Source organism: Oculina patagonica, unplaced genomic scaffold, assembly GCF_052425735.1.
Source record: "Oculina patagonica isolate OP01 unplaced genomic scaffold, crgOcupat unplaced1084, whole genome shotgun sequence".
Lineage (NCBI taxonomy): Eukaryota > Metazoa > Cnidaria > Anthozoa > Scleractinia > Oculinidae > Oculina > Oculina patagonica.
In genome coordinates, this window is record NW_027557066.1 from 1 (window position 1) to 6985 (window position 6985).

Genomic DNA, 6985 nt, shown 5'->3' on the forward strand with positions numbered 1-6985 from the left:
TTTTTACTATATGAGGTTGATATTTGTCTGACAACAGGAAATAACGATTTCATATTTTCGTATGTGCGTAAAAGACTTGGCAGGAATGGAGAGTCAGCATGATCCTGTTACTGTTGATTATGCAGTTATTGGAGGTAAATACCCAACTAAATTACATTGAAATGCATATTAAAAGAATTAAAAATATTAAAGTGAAAATGTGTTAAGTTAAACATTGTCACGAATGTTAGACTTTAATTTGTTCAATTTTGGGGAATAATATATGCTTGTAAAAGAAATTGTTTATTTTATAAAAGCTGCAAGATTAACTACATGGAAACTACATGGGAACGAGTTGCTATTCTTATCAAAAGAAACAAATTCGGACTATGACAGTAAAAAAAGTCTTATGTATTCTTGTACTGATTTATTACTCACTCACTCATCCTCATCGAGCCCATGAGGACTCTTGAGGCCGGCCAGAAAACTGCGCCACCCATCCCGGTCCGCCGCCGATGCAACAGCAGCCCCCCACGAACGCCAACCCAGCCGGTTTCTTTCTGTACCAAATACATTAGAATGGGCAAGTCAGATATCCTTGTGGCCAATAATTGTTCTCATTTTGCTAAATAAAGGGGAAAAGGTATTTTCCAAAAAAAAAGCTTTTAGCAATGATTAAAACTGATTTGTTCACAACCAAGTAAACCTCATATTTTGTTCATATTCTGTTTCACAGATCTTGATCCATGTATCAACATTTCCTGTAATTACTTCGCTGTTTGTAAGGCATTTGGGCCCCAGGGATGCGCGGTGTATATGCGTGGATAACTGTCCGTCATACGAAGAGCCCGTGTGTTCCTCTAACTGGAACCACATACGACAACGAGTGTGTGTTCCAGCGAGAAATGTGCCATCTGAAAGCTAACTTCACTCTTTATCACCCCGGTGACTGTACAGGTAATCTGAGACATACCATCAGCTACCATCCTCTATGGCAGTTAAAATATTACATGTAGTTGGGATGGTTAAGCAAAAAATAAAAAAAAACTTACCGAGGCAGGGTAAAAATAAGGAATTTTCTTTTCATTTGAGACAACGGTGGGAGTCTTATTTCTACAATGTCCACTAGAGAGACAATGTCTAATTATTTTGCTTAATGTTCAACCATTTTTCTCGGTACTTTCATTTCAAGGATTTCCTTCCCAGAAAGGTCGCCATCGTCTCCATCGCACCCCAAGTTGGGCTGAAGCAGTTTGCGAACAAGTTCCACTGGCTCCTTACGTCTTCTATCCTGATAAACCGGTTCACATACAAGTTTCTGTCAATCATGTCAACTTCTCAGACTCAAGATATGTCCACGAAGCCGTGGTGCCCTGGGTTGAAGAAATCAGGGAGAACAACTTTACAGTTTGCGTAACACAGGCTGGGAGAAATGAGAAGAAAAATGGACAAGCGTTTGCCACAGTTGACTTTTTAGCATACCAGGGGGCCCCTGACGGGGGAGTGTCGGGTGAAACGGACATGCCGACTTGGTGGACTGGGACGAACTGCCGCACGGTATCACTGCCTCCGGTGAGAAAATAACTAGTTTAAATACATCAATCATTGTGGTATTTATAATACTCTTGTTGACAAATGTTTGTTTCATTTGAAGGAATAGTTGCTTTTATCCAAACGACCAAAAAAATAAAATAAAATGAAATTAACATCAGTGTATTCTCAGCCTCCCCTGGGTGCTGGGGATTTTTTTGGCGAGGTTTTTGATCTTATAACCTATCATACTAAGAGAAATGATCAGGTTGATTCTTGCGCATCCTTCGGAAATGGGTGGCGTGGACATCATAGCTGGTTTTCAGCTTGTACATAAACTGTACAGGTCTGGCTGAATTTCCACCATGCATAGCACGTCATAATGCCATAATCCCGTTTCTTTATTTTCCTTTGACCATTCAGTGACAATTTCAAGTGGTCTTTTTATTTTCGCAGAGAAAGTTTAAATCAGCGCCAACTGTACTTGTGTCAGCGGAGCATGAAAGGCGTGGTGTAAGGCACGATGCCTCCTCTGTGTGGGTAGAAGATTTAACAACAACGTCTTTCAAGATCTGCATCAGAGAATTACAGAACTTTGATGGAATTCACCAAAGTATCCATGTTGTAAGCGACCTTCTGTTATATATAATTTTTATTAACAAATCGATTATAATTTCAGTATAGAATATATTTTTTTCTCGATTAAGAAAGGGTTGAAAAGCTATTTCAGCATCAATAACTGAGCAGCTTTCATGTTTTCTAATAAAGCGTGATTCAGTACATATAGCTTGAAACATGAGTGCAATCATGGCGAACATAATCGGCTTTGAAATTTGCTTTCCCGCCAAAATCTACCTTTTTGGAACCAAACAGTATCGCGTCGCTGGTTGGGTTTATAATTGACGCGTGAACCGTGATAGAATCTCTCGTTTTTCCTTGTGAAATACACTATTGATGTTTCGTGATCTCCGGTTAGCTTTCAGCTCAAAATGTTGCTTCAGGCCGGAATTACACAATATGTACGTTTTCAGAGGCAGGGGTTTATTTTACATAAAATGAGTGGAACAGTAGAAACAGTTTAGTACACGATTAACGACGCAAATGGCCTCCAGAATTTTAAACGCCGGCACTATGCCGTCGTTTATGTCTTTTAAAAAATGTTTATTTATTACCATTGCAGTTAAAAACTGAATTATAAAGGGATACAATACAATATTAAAAATTGAAACTTCTAACAAACACTACTATACTATTCAGCGTGGAATTTTGTGGAAAGCTCTGTTTTTTTTTGTTGGTTAGTTTTTGCATCAAGGTGACAACCTGACTAAAGGAACTTTTTTTTCAGGACTGGATGGCATTTGAAGAGCTTCATCGACCTCTGTTTAGAGAGCACGGGTCTATACACTTTGCCAACGGGAACAAGCCATCCAAAGACTTTAACTATGCATTTTGTGAGGTATGTTTAGCACTTTACATTGTTCTGGCTCGCTTGCTCATTTCCTCTCATACTCACAGTCTAACCACTTTCCTATTCACTCACCCTTTCCCCAGTTTGCTCCTTTTGAAATCGTACTTTTGAAAAAGACAAAAAAGGGGCAGATTCAATCCAAAACCAATTTTCAATAAAAAATAATTGTTTTATTTACAAATCCTTTTATTAGGATATTGTCTTTACGAAGCATTATAACGACTCTCCAGCAGTACTGGTGTCTGCAAACCATTCAACAAACGGAGGAAACCTGAACCCCATTTACAACTCCATATCAGCTTGGGTTGAGGTCAGATATTATTTATTCTTATAGTAACTACGTGCGATGTATATTGAAGTAACCCATAACTTATCCGCGGTATTAATAAAATTTGTGAGAGGAGGTTACATGTAAGACTGCGGAGAATCACAAATGGAATGTTCTCTAAGGTAAAGGTGATTCAGATAACTGAAGGGTTCAAGCGAAAAATTTATTCAGTAGATAGTAACGAAGTGCAAAGCGCTGCAATTGTAATGTTAAATGACACCATTTTATTTTTCTTTATCGTTAATCATGCTGCCTTTTGTTCATATGTTTTGATTCCGTTCCTTTTGCCAGTTTTGGATTTCATGGCTTCAAGGCTGGCTAATATCAACTTTCTTCTTTCCTTGCAGTACATAAACAAGACTGGTTTTAGAGCATGCGTGAAAGAGTTGTTTGTGAACCAGCATGACCCTCTGTCAGTCTCATATGCAGTCATGCCAGGTGAGATGTAAATAAATGATAAATGTTATGTAAAAAGCCTGGTTTGTTATGAAATAAGTAGTTTATTTTGTTCCGCTAAGCCTGGTTTGCTTATATGACGCATGCACAAGGATATAAGCATAAACACAAGACAGCTTATTGCATTCCGAACGCAGACATAAACGCAAGCACAAGAAAAGGAAATATTTTTCATTTTCCTGCGATTATGCCCGAGTCGTTGCGTCATCCGTGTAAACCGGAATGACGAAAGCCCAACAATTTCTTTATCGATGCTATCGACAGCTTCCACAGACTGGTTAACAGGTACAACGTGAACAGAACAAACTTATAATGTCACCGTGACTTCGCTTGCATGTATCGCCTGACGCTTATGCATGTCACACCTGTAAACACTCTTTAAAATAGCTTATACTTGCACTTATTCCTATGCTTGCATTGTACAATTAAACCAGGTCTTCGGCTTGGCTAAAGTTTGATGAACTCGATCTTGCATTTTTCTGACCATGTTACCTACCTAGAAAAGAACAGCTTTGTAATTCATGTAAAAAAGGAGAGACTTTCTTTGGCAGTGATTAATAGTTCTATAAACATTTCAGGGTAACTTCAACATAAAGCTTTATTTTACATTTTCATTTTATTTTCACAAAGATGTCTGTGAGCCGGGCTGGAGTTTCTACAATGGTTCCTGTTACTACACCAGTGAAACATGTGAGACATGGTCCAACGCCAGTACAATCTGCAGAGGCATGGGGGCTAATTTACTCGCTATTGAAAGTCAGGAAGAGAACGTGTATATTCAGCACAGACACAATGGTGACAAGGCGTGGATTGGTTTGAATGACATTGCAACAGAAGGATTATTCTCCTGGGTGGATGGGTGTCCTGATAAATTCCGCTACTGGGCGGAGAAACAACCGAACGACTTTAGGGGAGAGGACTGCGTACACACACTCGGTGCTAGACATGGGTACACGTGGAATGACGTGGATTGCTCGGCATGCCACCGGTTTACCTGCAAAAAAGGTGTTAAACAGTTTTCATGATCACAAGTTACGTAAATCATGTTTCTAGTAAAAAGGAATCTTAACTACGCAGGGAAGAAAAAGGCTGTCTGGATAGTTGAAGGGCAGGATAAAGTCACAGAACATCTGGCTCCATCGTGTGTTCCATGATTACATTGAATATTATACCATTTGATAGCCATTTTTTATTAATTTTAATAACCTTGAATCTAATTAACCACAAAATTTGTCTGTTCACAGATTATGATGAATGTACCAGTACTCCGTGTTTGAATGGAGGTACTTGCAAAAATGGTAAAAGGACGTTTAGCTGCATATGTCCACCAACTCACAAAGGGAGTTCATGTGAAGGTGAGCTTCAACTATTGCTGTTCATTTTTATCCAATATTAGCCAATAGGCGCGAGTTTCGGAACCTTTCCACTGAACTAATCACTTTACGCAGTTGACGCCAGAAGAAGATTATTTTGGGTTGGAAAACTTTGGGTTTGTCAGCGACTTTTTTTATTTAAAAATATCATTGCTCTGAAAGGTAGAATGTTTTCTTATAATTACAAAGAACACAACGGGTTAAAAGCATAAGAGCACCCATTATAATACTAAGGCACTAGGGTTTTTTCTTGTAAACGATTTAAATGTTATTTTTTGACGCAGAGTTTGACGAATGCTCCAGCAGTCCATGTCTGAATGGTGGAACTTGTACTGATGGAGTTAATAACTTCACGTGTTCTTGTCCTTCGCCATATTTTGGGCATCGGTGTCAAGGTAATGTGCTATCTTTACTGAAGAGTTACTGCTGAACAAACCTGCCTACACTTTAGGACAAGCTTCTTTTAATTTATTCTTCTCGAAGGTTTACAGTGGTCATAAAAATTGATAAAAAATGCTTTCTGGATTCTGCACAAGAAAAGTATTTAGACAGCTAAGCTAGCCCGATGGAGCAATCCTTGTAGAATGTCCGTAAAGATACAGAGGAGAAAATGACCACTTCGACATCTGTACAGTATAAATGATTAACCTGCCCACACTTCAGGACAACCTCTTCCAATTTATTGTTGTAGAAGGTTGGCACTAGTTAGAAAAAATGCCTAAAAACGCTTTCTGGATTCTGCACAAGAAACGTATTTAGACAGACAAGCTAGCCCCATTAAGCAATCCTTGTAGAATTTTGTATATTGTTCGTAAAGATACAAGATATGATGGAAAAAAATGTCTTGACTTGGACATCTGTACAGTATAGATGATTAACGTTTGGATATTATCGACCGTCGCGTAAAAACAAAACAACAAAAATACAAGCACTGGCGTTTGAATGAAAGCAAAGATAAAAACAAAGAAGTATCAGTAACTTGCGACTGTGGATTGATGATGCAGATCAAAGAAGCTTGAATGAAAAGTAGTTTGAATGAAAAAAAAGAAGTTTGAATGAAAGCAAAGATAAAAACAAGAAGTATCAGTAACTTGTGATTGTGGATTGATGATGCAGATCAAAGAAGCTTAGGGACAAACGTATTCTATGTTTAGCCCTGATATGCAAGATTTCAAGACAAAACGTGTGACAAATGACCTTTATTTTTACATTTAGAAACGGATGAATGTCAGTCCAATCCATGTCAAAATGGTGGAACATGTGTAGATGGTGTGTACAACTTCACGTGCTTGTGTCCAAGCTATTTTGCTGGATCACGTTGTGAAGGTAAAAAAAATATTTTTAAGAGTATAATTACCCTCTTCTTAAATTAAATCATTTAGAAGATATAAACTCTTTAAGCGTGCAAGATTTGCCATCATCTTTGCGACTTGCAACCGGAATGTCTATCTAGATACCACGTCTCAGGTCCGTTTACATTTAACTTGAATAGCAAAACAGTCAATCCTTATTCCATGTTATTAATTTCCATTTTCCTTTCTTAAGTATCACCAGACATATCCTGTAAAAAACACTACACGTCAGGATTGAACTCTAGTGGAACCTATTACCTGAGTGTGTCGGGGCATTCTTTCCAGGTAAGAAAAAATATTTCTATAACTACTTTAGTAATCATTTCTTTTTATAAGCGCTTCTGTTAATCAACAGTAATGGACCGTTCCAACACTAAATTGTCTTCTGCTTGGAATGGGTACACTTGAAAGCGAGACTTGGTAGTTATATTCTGAGCAAGGACAGAGACAGTTTCGCAGAGACAAGATCCTATATTAGTAAAAAAAATATTTCGCTTTT

The 6985-nt window shown here is 38.1% G+C and overlaps 1 pseudogene across 1 annotated transcript; it reads left to right on the top strand.

The window, feature by feature from the left end:
• The first annotated feature begins 40 nt into the window (after positions 1 to 40).
• Positions 41 to 6925, top strand: LOC144639583 (uncharacterized; annotated as a pseudogene). The gene is made up of 12 exons (XR_013568177.1): positions 41 to 134; positions 716 to 936; positions 1172 to 1551; positions 1966 to 2133; positions 2855 to 2965; positions 3171 to 3287; positions 3653 to 3743; positions 4392 to 4766; positions 5006 to 5116; positions 5419 to 5529; positions 6350 to 6460; positions 6680 to 6925. The product of XR_013568177.1 is annotated as an uncharacterized LOC144639583 (transcript).
• The last annotated feature ends 60 nt before the right edge of the window (positions 6926 to 6985 follow it).